The following is a 14,363-nucleotide window of genomic DNA, read 5'->3' on the forward strand; positions in this document are numbered from 1 at the left end:
ACGTCAAGCAACGGGAGATTGCTGTCTTCTCGAGTCAGAAAGAGATGCCTCTGTTACAGGTCTGGACTTGGGTAAGGATGAACTTCCAGTAGAAAGAACACTTGGCATGCGCTGGTCTATGAAAGGACACTTCTTCACCTTCATGATCAATATAAAGGATAGACCATACACGAGGAGATGCATTCTAGCTTCAAGACAAGTGCCGTGAGCAGTTGAAGTGAGACAACAACATTGTGTGAAGCAGAAGCGGTCAAATGGAAGGTTTGGTGTGATCAACTTCCTGTCCAAGAGAATATGAAGGTAGACCAATCTTGTGTTCCAGAAGGCTTTAGACCAGTCCAGCCTTTCAGCTTCACCACTTTGCTGATGTTAGCCAAATGGGATATGGTACATGGTACGGCTTTTTATCTTCCGATCAAGGGCTACCACGGAGAAGCATGCAGAATACTAGTGTTCAAGAGTCGAGGGTAACTCTGCTCATGAGGACGACCATCCCAAGGCTCGAGTTGATGGCAGCCATGGTCACGCCATGCACAGACCGCAAGTTATCTGAAGAGCTAGGTAGGAAGTTGGAAGGTTCCGTCTTCTGAACCGACTCGACAGCCGTACTCAAGTATCTTCTAAATGAGTGCTTGGTACCATACGTTTGTCACCATCAGGGTGGAACTTGTTTGTAAACTGACGTCAACCGAAGTATGGCTCTATGTTGACACCTGCAACAATCTTGCTACCTTTGCATCGCATGGACTTTGTATTCAGACACTCCTAGAATCGACCATGTGGTTCAGCGGTCCTGCTTTCTTGTCACAGCCTGGCAATGCCTGGCCTGCAACTCTAAGTGACGTCAAGGGTGTACCATTTCATGAGGATCCAAAAGTTAAGGTCACACATCTGATCTGTGAGGCATTGACAATGCTGATATCATTTGTCAATAACTTTGCTAAATGTTTCTCAAGCTGGTTCAGGTTCCAGTGCAGCATTGCATGGATGCAATATCTCTCTCTCTTTACACACAAAAGGGCTCATTGAATGAAGAAACCTCCTAAGCCCTGAAGAGATTGAGTATTCTAGTAATCTGATCGTTAAAATGCTTCAACAGGATGCCTTCCCCCGGGAAGTTGAAGCATGAAAGAGTGCCAATGGAGTCGTCTCTCCCTCTAGCAAGATGGTAAGACTTAGGCCATTCAACTCTGATGGACTGCTTTGCGTGGGAGGTCGCCTGAAAGAGTCCATTGGCAATGCAGATATCAAGCACTTGAGATCCTGCCCAAGGAAGGGCATGCATTTCGCCTGTTGGTGTAGTGGAGGCACCAGAAGCTGGGACACAATGGGCAGAACTACCTGATGGCAGACCTTCGACGCACTACTGGATTATTCATGTGTACTCGGTAGCTTGGTCTGCCATCAGGAACTGTGTGCTATGCAGAGCCATTGCAGAGCGCTTAACTCAGGAGATGGCTATTCCTCCTAGTCACATCATCCTAGGCCAACCTGTGTTTACCTCGTCCATAACAGACTGTTTTGGCCCTTTCATGATGAAGATTGGAAGATCGCAGGTGAAGCAGTATAGTGTATTCTTCACCTGTCTCACATCAAGAGCCATTCACATTGAAATGGTAAATTCAGTGGACACAGATTCATTCCTCAATGTTCTACGTCATTTTATCGCCAGACGCAAGCAAGTGCACCTAATAAGAACTGATAAGGGGACCAACTTTACTGGAGCACACAATGTGCTAGGTAAGTAGCTGGAGAAGCTCAACCGCTCAACAGTCAGGGATGCCTTGTCAATAAAGGGGATCACCTGGTAGTATAACCCTCCCTATTCTTCCACTAGGGCCGAGCTTGGTAGCACCAGATACACACCATCCGTCAAGTACATTGAAAATGGCCACCCTTTGGTCTGAGTGATGGATGACCCAGACAGTCCAGAATCTTTGTCTCCCAGTATGCTTCTAAACCTCAAGAGATCACCTACACCCACTGCTCGCACAGCTGACACCAACCCATACTCTCGACTGCAATGGAAGAAGGTCCTGTATCTAGCATATCTCTTCTGGAAATGCTGGATGAGAGAGTATATTCCACTACTGCAACAGAGCCCACATTAGACCACTCTACATCAGAATCTGCAAGTCAGAGACAACGTGCTAGCTTTGAATGAAAAGCTACCCAGAGGTGAGGGGCCTTTGTCTCGATTGCTGGAAGTCATCTGTGGAAGTGATGGCAATGTCCGGATTGCTCGTCTCAAAACCAAGAGTGGGGTCTACCCGAGACCCATCTCTAAAATGTGTTCTCTTCTTGAGTGGGATAAAGTGTAGTGTTCCGGGCGATGCCAAGTTGACCCCCGCCCAAAAAATAAAAAACAAAGGGTATCACAGATTACCTGAAAGTCAAGTGCCTCACTCAATGGGTGGTCGTAAAGAATCCTGTGACACATCAGGTGCCTGTGTGATTTTTTTTATATATTGAAGGCCTTTTAGTTTATTGATAATTAGGTTTAATCTTGCCTAAAGTTTCCGGTGTTGCATTTTCTTTATGAAGTAAACAGAATTTATGGGTAGAAAATGTTTATTGGGATAGAAAATGTTTTTGCTGATGTAGACTGCTTTATGAATCGGTTCTGTTATGATACTTAATGTCAAATTCTAATTAGTTTTACCATGAAGTATTCTTTGTTTTTGGTATCAATGAATATGAAATATTGTAGAAAATTTTGATTGTTAATGTTATTGTATCATTTTATGTAATTTCTCATCGGTAGAATATTCTAGAATTTTGAAACAGAAGTACAGTCTCTGCATTTAATTGAATTAAGTTTTACTAAGTAATTTAATGGAGTTTAATTTAATAGTTTTTCAGGGATATTAATATAATTACTTTTTATTTAGTTATTAAAACTGTAAAAAGTGTAATTAAGAATATAATGTGCCATTGTTTATAGGTTTTCTGTAGATAAATACAAGTCCGGAAGGTGGCAGATTGAAAATTGTTATGTTGACACATTTCTGACCAGACGAAATTTTGGATGTGATCCGGTTCCAGATGGCAATACTTTTTATTATTGTTGTTATTATACAGTAGATTAATTCATTGTCAACATATGAAAAAGGGAAAGCTTGGTCCGTAGACTTGAGCAAAATGTTGAGTCCTCGATATGTGGGTGTGCCCCAGTCTATAAGTTATTAATTTAACATTGTCTGGTTAATGTTTAAGACATAACGTACCATTGTGATACAATTGTGATGCGTTGTAATTTTATTTTGTGAATAGTTTGATTTAGCCATACTTTTTTATGGAAAGATGTATTATATTTAGACATGTTTCATAGTTATAATTTGCAGAGATTGAAGTACTTATAATAAACTCTTAGGTATTTTTGTCATGAATAAGTTAAATTTTTTTTATTGCAAAGATGATATCATCCATCAGTGAATCTTGTCTTGCTGTTCTTTTAAGGCCATTATTAAGCATAAAGCTCTACAATATTATTGATAAAGAATATTAGAGAAATTTAATTATGTTCATAGTAGGCCTGTAAGGTACCATAGTACAAATTAATACTATTTTCACATTAAATTTCAGTAAATAGTCTATGCTCATCTTGCTAGTGTAAATGTTACCACATATCGTCGGTCCTTATCAAGAACAGTACTGTTATATAAGTAATTTTTTGAGAATAATTCACTTATACATTTATTTTCCTTTTTTCTTGCAGTATGAATGTTGATGTAAAGCTGTTGTGAATATAGTCATATGAGGCCTTATAATATTAAACTTAGGGAAACAGCTTTGCGTTATTAATTTACCCTACCAAAAAGGCCATACCTGACAAGTTGGTTCTGGCAGCCCTAAATATTTTACAATATGCACACACACACAAATACATACATACATATATATATATATATATATATATATATATATATATATATATATATATATATATATATACATACACACATATATATATATACTGTATATATATATATATATATATATATATATATATATATATATATATATATATATATATATATATATGTGTGTGTGTGTGTGTGTGTGTATACATATATATATATATATATATATATATATATATATATATATATATATATATATATATATATGTATATATATACAGTATATATATATATATATATATATATATATATATATATATATATATATATGTATATATATACAGTATATATATATATATATATATATATATATATATATATATATATATATATATATACACTATATACATTATAAATATGATGGAGTACATATGTATACGAAACTTGCAACTAACAATATCAGAGTCCTGTCTAAGAAAGATCTTGCTGTGTAACTAGAAGAGCTGAAAGAAATACATTTAATGAAGTTAGAAGAACTGGGAAATCTCTTATAGGGTTAAAAGAAGGCTTTAGAGGACATAGAAAAAAGGATGAGGTTTCTTGCAGGTAACATAGAATAATTTTGTAGTACCAGTATCATAATTACAGGATCAATTATCAAACTAAATAAAAAGTATAAATTAAAGATCATTCAAACGTATGCGCCAACAACATTCCGTACACAGGAAGAAATTGAAACTTTTTATGATCTGCAGAAACCTACGAAAAAACATAAGACTCGGTTTACATTAATTTTTTCTTTTTTGGGGCGGGAGTTTGATTTCGTTGTTAAAGTAGGTCAAAATAAGAGAGGAGACTCAGCAATAGGTAAATTTGGAGTAGGCAAGAAGGCTGAGAGAAACAATCTAAAAATCATGAACATTATCTTTTTTTATAAAAAGGAACATAGAAAAGGGAGATGAAGAAGTCCAAATCGAGAAAGGAAAAACGAAATAGATTTTATTCTCAGTGAAAATATTAATTTAGTTAAATTCAAGCAACCATACATTGGTGAGAAGCAAAATTTGTCTAGACCAGGTAAAGAATGAAAAAAAATTGCCGGTAATTTTAAGATAAAATTAATACTGTAATGAGAGACAATGCTGATGATTTTAGTTTAGCAATACAAGATAGGTAGTCTCAACTACATGATAAAATGAAAGCAAGTAAAGAAGAAATGAACTGTAGTTTAAGAAAATTTTGTATTGGAATCGGGACAAGAGATCGTTAGAGAAGTTCATAAACAAGATCAAGGAAAACTATCTGAAAAATACCAAAAACCTAATAGAGAAAAGATAGAAAATGAGGGCAAAATCAAAGCTAGATAAATGGATTTAGCAAACTATCCAAATTAATAAACAAACTAAAATACCAAGACACTTGAAATCACAATCAGACCAAAATTGAGGAAACACTAAAGAAAGGAAAAAGCATCAAATTGATGAAAAGAAGACTTGGCAAAAGGAACCAACAGATGTTTCCTTTAAAGGATGAAATTAGAAATATTATCAACAATAGAGATGGAGCGATAAAAATTGCAGAAGATCTCTATACAATGTTATACAAAGGTGATATAAGAAATAAGTTTGCCAAAAGAAATAATGAAGCGCCCGAGTGTGCACCAAGCGCAAAGCCTTAAAAGGCATGAAAAGAGACAAAGCACTAGAAGATGGCAGGATAACTGATTTAATAATAGATGGAGGAGATTTCATAGTAAACCTTCCTGAAATTTACACAAAATGTCTCCAAGAATGTTTATACCTACACTTTGGAAAAAATCTATCATTTTAATTCACAAAAAGGGAAACAAAAAAGACCTGAAATATTATCGCCCAATCAGTTTATTCACAGAAATAAATAATATATTTACAGAGATCATATTAGGCTAGACTTTAATCAACCAAGAGACCAGGCAAAATTTTGCAGTGACAATATCCATGTAATTAACCAGCTAGTGTAAAAATCAACCGAGTATGATAAACCACTATGTATAACATTCAGACAATGAGAAAGCTTTTCATTCTCTCAAAAATTTCAGCAGTTATAAAATCCCTTCAAGGACAAGGTGTAGAAGAATCTTATGCTACAACATTTAAAAGTATCTATACAGGAAGTACAGCAGTCCTAAAACTACATAAACATGGTGAGAAAATTCCAATTAATTAAGGAGTTAGAGAGGGAGACCCCATTTTTCCAAAATTATTCACAACATGCCTAGAAGAAGTTTTAGGGAATTTAGATTGGGAAAATGTAGGCATTAATATCAATGGAGAATACCTTAACAACTTGAGATTTGCAGATGACATAGTTGTATTTAGTGAATCATGGGAGGAATGGCAAAAGCTGACAAAAGATGTGAATATTGATGCAGAAATGAAGAACTGAATTCAAATGAATATGAGTAAATGTTCAATGAAAATGCAGAGACACAATAGATAAAGGATATGGACGAACCTCCAGAGATTGCTAATGAATATACGTGCTTGGGACAGACTGTCTCTCCATCATATGAGATTGTAATTAAAAGAAGGATACGCATGGGATTGAGAACTTTTGGTAAACAAAATGATATGTAAATTAAAAAGCCATTTTCTCTAAAAAGAAAAGTATTTAATCACATGGTCCTATCAGTATTAACTTCTGCATCGGAAACTTAGAGCCTTACTCAAGCTTTATAACATAAGCTAGTTACTACTCCAAGAGCTATGGAAAGAATAATGATGGGAATATCACTAATAGGCAGAAAAAGAGCAACATGGATATGCGAGCAAACTAAAGTACAAGATAATCTAACAACATGTAAGTAAAAGAAGTGGATATGGGCAGGGCATATAATACAAAATGACAGATAATAGGTGGTCATTAAAAATAACAGAATGGGCCTCCAGAGATCGGAAAAGAAGTAGAGTAGGGAAGAAAAAACGATAAATTGACGAGGTAAGAAGAAATGCAGGTATAGACAGGCATAGAAAGACCATAAATAGACGTGAGTGGAAGGACACCTCTGAGGCCTTTGTTCTGTAGTGGACTAGTTACGGCTGATATGATAATGATGTATGTATATATATATATATATATATATATATATATATATATATATATATATATATATATATATATATATATATATATATATATATATATGTATATACACATCATTATCATATCAGCCGTAACTAGTCCACTGCTTGTATATATATATATATATATATATATATATATATATATATATATTGTCCACGACAAGGGTGTGAAAATGAAAAAATAGAACTTGAATACTTTCATGTATTTGGTGTGCATTACTAAGGTATTGTGCAATGACCACATCCAGAGAAGATTTTTTACAAATGATAACTACTTCTTGTTAAGGGGGAAAATAGAAAACATATAAACAGAAAAGGTGTTAAAGGAAATTAAAAAAAAAAAAAGATTAACATGAACCCATAGATCAATCAGTGTTTAAAGAAGCAAAACAGCCTTATCAGTTCTTATTATCACACAAGACAGCTATCAGAACATTTAATTCAATATTGAGAATATAAGAAAGAGGTACAGAAAACCGTCAAAAATGATGGCTAAATATTTTGATAGAAATACATACACACGCATTTAACCCTTCTCACCCCCTCTTCACCAGGTAGGACTTCTTCCTTTCAACCCTACCCAAACGACGGGGAGAGACAGGATAGTAATGGTAATGGCAATGCTCCATATCAGACTTGATGTCAGTAATGGTGGGCATGGGTGGCATGGGAAACTTCCGATTGGCAGCAAGGCTGCTCTTAGTCAATTTGTAGCCTACCCTCCATAAATGGAACCCGATAAATTCTGCTTCCCTTCTTAAAAACTAGAATTTTTCTGGCTTGAGTGTGATGCCCTTTACCACACATGTCACCAGGAAGTCGTAGGTGTGCCAGAAAGCTTCTTCAACCACACTGTCATAGAGGAGGGTGTCATCTATACACTTATACTTCCATAGTATGTCATTGATGGCGTTGTCATACCGTCTTGTATCGGCATTGGATGTAGAACAATGGCCTGTGGGGTCCTACAGTACTAGAAGCGGCCTCAGGGGTGGATGAACGTCATTAGGTGGCGGCTTTCCTCGTCAAGTTCTACCAGGTGGATTCCCCAGTATGTGTCAGTTATTGTCTTGCAAGATTGATGGGGGATGCCACGTACCATATCAAATGGCGCTGGGGTGTGGTGGGTCTCCGTCATGCAGGAGGCACCCAGGTGCTAGTAGTTCACCGTGCCTTGTGGTTGGCCTATTTTCTTCACTACACAAACCATTTGTGCGTACCTCTCCATTGCCTCTCTCGGGGGGACTTCTTGGATAATGTCCTTCCATATACCCTTTTCAATTTGGGCCTTCCCCTTAGCTTCCCAATGCTTTGGAACTGCTTTAGGAGTATGGTATGCATATGGCATGGAATTTGGCATCAGTTGGATGTGGTAGGGCGCTCCCAACATCACTGGTATTGGTTCCCATGTTGTATTGAAGGTCGTCGATGACAAGTGTTAGAATAACCACTGATCCAAGCGAGGGAAATTTTCTTCGATGAATGTGGTAGTGGAGCTGATGAAGGTTTGAAAGATGGTATTGTGCCGGTAGATGAATTTGCTGATACATGTCTTAGGAGATGGTCAGGATAGTCGTTAGGGACAAGTTCAAGGTCTCTGCATACCAAGAGAGATAAAATGACTTAAAAAATATACCTCTTGTACACCAGTGCAATTCCTGAAATAGATTTGGAAGGTTGCTGTCCCAGACACTCCAACTTTAAGATGGCAATATCGCTTAGGCCAGTCAGTCATGCCTTGTCAACAAAGGGGATCACCTGGTAGTATAGCCCTATCTATTCTTCCACTCGGGCCGAACTTGGAAGCACATGCCCTATATTGAAGAAAGATAGCATCTCCATACCCACGACACACACTTGGGACCCTGTATCGGCTACTCTGACCAGGACTGTGGGTTACAAGGGTTACTGAGTGCCAGTGTTGATTGCCCTTGTCACTACCAATGTGGTGGCAGAATCCACTGGTGCTTTCCTGCTTCTATAATATTTCTTGATATGGCCAGTCTTTTGGCAGTTATGGTAAGTGAGGGACCTCGCCAGACCTACATTTTTCCAGGGGTGCATCTATGTCAACAGTTCCTGAACATACGTCTTGTGGCAATGAGGTTCGATGAAGCCTGGCTTCTTCCCCCCTGTACGGCAGCTATCTTTGGGGTGGTGCCAGCACCACTTTCAAACTCCACTGTACCCACTTGCCATCCCTGCTGCTTCCCAGAGACATCCTCAAAGGCATAACACATTTCCCGTAGGGCACTGAAACTCATAATAGACTCGTATGGTTGAAATATCGGTGTTTTTAACACTTGGTCCCTTAATCCCAATAAAAGCTTTCTTAATTACATATATTCTGAAAGATTAAAGGAGGCAGCCAGCTAATGCCGTGTTTTAAGGAAAGGATTTTTACATTCATACCACTTAATAAGGTGACTTAGGACATAAAACTTCTTATGATTTGGCCTCTGACCTTTGGATTTGTGATGCCACTGCGATTTATCCCGAAAATTGTGTTTTATGAGTTCTATCTCCTCCCTTCATACTTAATATTAAGACCTGTGATTACTACTATATGTAGACCTAACATAGACCTCCCATCAAATAAAGTTTTTCTTTAAGTCATTTTTTTCTCTAGATATGAAATGTTCAATATGATATAAAAAGACATCCAATAAATCAGGTGAAAAATGTAAAAAAAAAAAATATAAACAAAATTGGAAAAAGGCATCATTTCATTGTTCTATAATGTCTTTCTAAGTTATGGACCAAAGTTCAATGATACGGCTTTAAAATTAAGGGAGAAGATAGTATTTGGAAATCAATTAGTATAGTATAGTTTTATATTCTTTTTTTGGGTATTAATACACCAAATATATGTTATTTACCATAATTTGATCATAAATGAACATCCCTTTGCCCAATATCTTGCTTTGTTAGACTCCTAATCATCCCATGTCTTTTCCTATTTTCTCTCTCTCTCTCTCTCTCTCTCTCTCTCTCTCTCTCTCTCTCTCTCTCTCTCTCTCTCTCTCCTCTTCTGTATGTTAGCGAGATGTTTTGATTATCTTTTCCTCTTTATCATGATGAAATTCTTGGCCCAACAAAGAAAAAATAACAGTCTTAAAAGCAAGGGAAAGTCGGAGGTCAAATTTGAATGTTTTGTATTTTTACAAAGACAACATTGATAAATCAAGATTATTATGAAATCTATTATTAATAAAAAAAAAAAAACTATGATGGTTATAATGATTTAATCATAAATGAAGATTCTTTTACCCAATATCTTGCTTCTTTAGGCTCCTAGATCCTTAGATGCCTTTTCCTATTATACTCTCTCCCTCTCTTTCACTAACTCCGCTAATATCGCCAATATTATGTGAATATTAGAGCAAATTTTCTTCTTCTGTATGTTAGCAAGAAGCTTTATCATCCTTTCCTCTTTGGCATAAAATTTTTGACAAAATAAAGAAAATCAGGGAATGTCAGAGGCAAACTCAAACGTGTACTGAAGTGAAGTGACTAAGCACGTGTGTCTTAAAGACTAAAAATTTTTTATAGTTACCACCGTATGTCAGAACGCTGTCTAGGAAATATCTTGCTGTGTTACTACAAAAGTTGAAATAAATAAATTGGGATATGATAGGATTGAGTGAAATGGGAAGAAATGAGGAATCTTTTATAGAATTGAAAGAGGGCCATAGATTTTCCTTCAAAGGACATGAAATGAACAAAAAAAAAATATATTGGGCTTTCTTAGTAATAAGAATCCTTTAGGTAACATACAATAATATTATGGTAAGAGTGATAGAATTGCAGAATTGATTATCAAACTAAATAAAAAGTATAGAATAAAGATCATCCGAACATATGCACCAACATCCAATACAGAGGAAATAAACACTTTATTTTCAAGGAGATATTTATTTTAAAACATAAGACTATTTGCATTTATTTATCGTGATTAGGTTTAAAGAACAGAGGAGGAGCAGCAGTAGGTTGATTTGGAGTTGGCACATGCTCGTAGAATTTGCTTGAAAAGAATCTAAAAATATTTGCGAGAAAAGTGCCCCCAAAAATCAACTGCACTGTAGCCATCGGCTGCGTTCAAAGGAATTGTACCAACCGTGTGCCACACGATCGTACATAAATTATTTTGTATATATTATGCTTGTATCTGCGCTCTTCCCTCGCACTAAAAAGAACCAGGATAGACATGTTGGCGTGTCGCCTATGTAACATTGTTATTTTCTCGAACATGTATTTTCCTGTTGCCTTGAGGTTTTGTATATAATGGAGTGTGTTCTTTAATAAAGATACTCAGTTGATTGCATCCTGCCTTTGAGTTCACAACCCTCTCTCAGGTCGTCACATTGGTGACCCCGGAAGTCGACTCGCTCCCACCGCCTTCCACCCCCACCCTCTCGCCCCTTCATCGTTGGTAGTACTATGGCGGACTCTACGGTAGTTGGTGCTGCGGCCGCTCCATTCAAACTTTCATCGTTTGCCAGTGGAGAGGTGTTTTCTTGGTTTCAGCGCGCAGAAGTCCAGTTTCGCATCAGGGGCGTGACTCGCTCAACCACCAAAGCAGATTATGTTCTCGCTGCGGTACCCGAGGACACCTTCCCAGAAATATATGACTGGCTTTGTGAACAAGGAGACACCCCAATAGCGTATGACCCCCTCAAAACATACCTTCTGCAGCAGTACTCGCCGTCGCCAGCCGCCCGTATAGCAAAGCTTTTTCAGCTCTCGCAACAACCGTTGGGGGACGAAAGGGCTTCGCTTGCCCTCAGGGAAATGACCAGTATCGCTCGCCTTCAACCTGCCACAGACGGCTCTCCTCGTGAGGTGAACCTACTTCGTGCCCTTTGGATACGCCGTTTACCCGGACCTATACGCGCTGCCATACCCGATGTCGATAGTTTACCCATAAAGGACTTGATGACCAAAGGCGACGCCCTTATGGACAGCCACTTCAAGACCTCCATCAACGCCTCCACCCCTGACGAAGAGGATGCCTATTCAACGTCAACCAAAGCTAACATGATTGCCGTAGGACATTCACGCCTACCCCATGACGTGCCGAAGCAGCGGCAAAGCCGCCCAACACCCACTAATCGCTCGTGCCCCAACGAACGACTTCTACAGCCACTTACTACCTCCCATCCGCTGCATTTTTGCTACTACCACTTCAGATTCGGGGCAACCGCGAAGAAATGTGCCAAGGATTGTCAGTGGCCAAAAAACCTGTAAGTAAGCCATCGCTCTTGGCGGTGGCCTCCCATGTTTCTAATCTTTTCTTTTTACAGGATGCAGGAATGGGTGTGCGATTTTTGGTAGACACGGGTGCTTGTCGTTCTCTTTTGCCAAGGAAACTCTTCAAGGCACAACGTAGTCTGTCTACATCAGCCGACGTCCGCTTGATAGCTGCCAACGGATCTGCGATACCCACCTACAGTTATGAGAACCTCACATTATCGTTCGGAAACTGTAAATTCAATTGGAAGTTTCTCGTTGCTGACGTCACAATGCCAATCCTCGGTGCGGATTTCCTCTCTCATTTCCACCTTCTGGTCGATGTCGCCCACCAACGATTGGTCAACGCAGACTCGTACTTGTCGATACCTCTTCAACCCGCCCCCTCTAACCTCGGTCTCCACATCAGCGCACCCACGGATGCTTACCCCCACCTCCTCACGTCGTACCCGGAAGTTTTCCGTCCAGAACTTCGCCAAACGGCCACGGTTCCTGCCAAGCACGGTATTTATAACCATATCAAGACGACGGGACCCCCAGTCTTCGCAAAATTCAGACGTCTGGCACCCGAACGATTGGCAGCCGCCAAACAGACGTTCGCCGAAATGGAGGAAATGGGCCTTTGCCAAAAGGCCTCCAGCCCATGGTCGTCACCCTTACACATCGTTCTGAAGAAAGATGGCTCCCTACTTCCGTGCGGGGATTACAGGCGCCTGAACATGCAAACAGAACCGGATCACTACCCCCTCCCAAACATTGCCGACGTGACCTCCTACCTGTACAAAGCGAAGGGTTTCTCTACGCTCGACCTCCTGAAGGGGTATTATCAGGTGCCTATGAACCCAGAAGACATCCCCAAGACCGCCATCACCACTCCGTTTGGTACATACACCTTCAATTACTCCTGTTTTGGCCTTTGTAATGCTGGGGCCATGTTTCAACCTCTCATGGATGGCATCTTAGGGGACCTCCCTTTCTGTGTATGTTATGTGGACGACATACTTGTGTTCTCCTCCTCAAAAGAGGAACACTTCCGTCACCTGTGCATCGTGTTCGACCGCCTGCAACAAAACGGCCTTGTAGTCCGGTACGACAAGTGTACCTTTGGCGCCAACGAAGTGTCGTTCTTAGGGCACCGCATCACTCCTGAAGGAGTCCATCCCCTCCCTGAGAAGGTAGCAGCCGTTCAGAACTTCCCCGCGCCCTTGACCGTTAAAGCTCTGCAGAAATTCTTGGGCATTATCAACTATTATCACCGTTTTCTGCCAGCCATTGCCGCCACTCTTGCTCCCCTCTACGCCTCCCTCAAGGGCAAGCCAAAGGACCTGAAGTGGGGTCCCCTTCAAGAAGCAGCCTTCTGCAATGCAAAGAAGGCCCTATCAACTGCTGCGGCTCTCACTTTTCCTATCCCACACGCCCCTCTCCTTCTCTCCGCCGATGCCAGCGATGTCGCTATTGGTGCAGTACTCGAACAGGTGGTCAACGGCTCGCCCCACCCATTGGCCTTCTTCAGCAGAAAACTGTCCAAGGCAGAATTGGGCTATTCTACCTTCGATCGAGAATTGCTGGCGGTGCACTTGGCTGTCCGTCACTTTCGTTATTTCTTAGAAGGTACGGCCTTCGTCATTCGCACAGACCACATGCCTCTGGTGCACGCCTTTTCTCGACAGTCTGATGCCTGGTCCACCCGGCAACGCCGACATCTCTCCGCCGTGGCTGAATACAATTGCACCCTTCAATACGTCCCTGGGAAAATGAATCCCATTGCCTGTGCCCTGTCAAGAAACACGTTGGCTGGCGTTCAACTGGGATTGGATTACAACGCCCTGGCTGAAGCCCAACGACAGGATCCAGAATATAAAGCATGTAGGACATCCTGCACGTCCCTCCGTTGGGAAGACTTCCCCCTCGACGACTCCAACACCACCCTCCTCTGTGATGTCAGTACTAGCAGACCACGACCTTGGATTCCTGCTCCCATGCGCCGACAGGTGTTTGATTTCATTCACGGCCTTTCACATCCCTCGTGCCATTCTACTGCACAGCTGCTGAAGGCAAAGTTCATTTGGCACGGCATTTCTAGGGATGCTAAGGATTGGGTCCGCGCCTGTTCTTCTTGCCAAACTTC

The 14,363-nt window shown here is 39.9% G+C and overlaps 1 protein-coding gene across 1 annotated transcript in view; it reads right to left on the bottom strand.

Moving 5' to 3' along the window:
- The window catches only part of LOC137620341 (U-scoloptoxin(11)-Sm5a-like), a 108,858-nt gene that overhangs the window by 79,759 nt on the left and 14,736 nt on the right, over positions 1-14,363 (bottom strand). The window lies entirely within an intron of this gene.

The sequence above is a fragment of the Palaemon carinicauda genome, chromosome 26 (assembly GCF_036898095.1).
Source record: "Palaemon carinicauda isolate YSFRI2023 chromosome 26, ASM3689809v2, whole genome shotgun sequence".
NCBI classification, from domain to species: domain Eukaryota; kingdom Metazoa; phylum Arthropoda; class Malacostraca; order Decapoda; family Palaemonidae; genus Palaemon; species Palaemon carinicauda.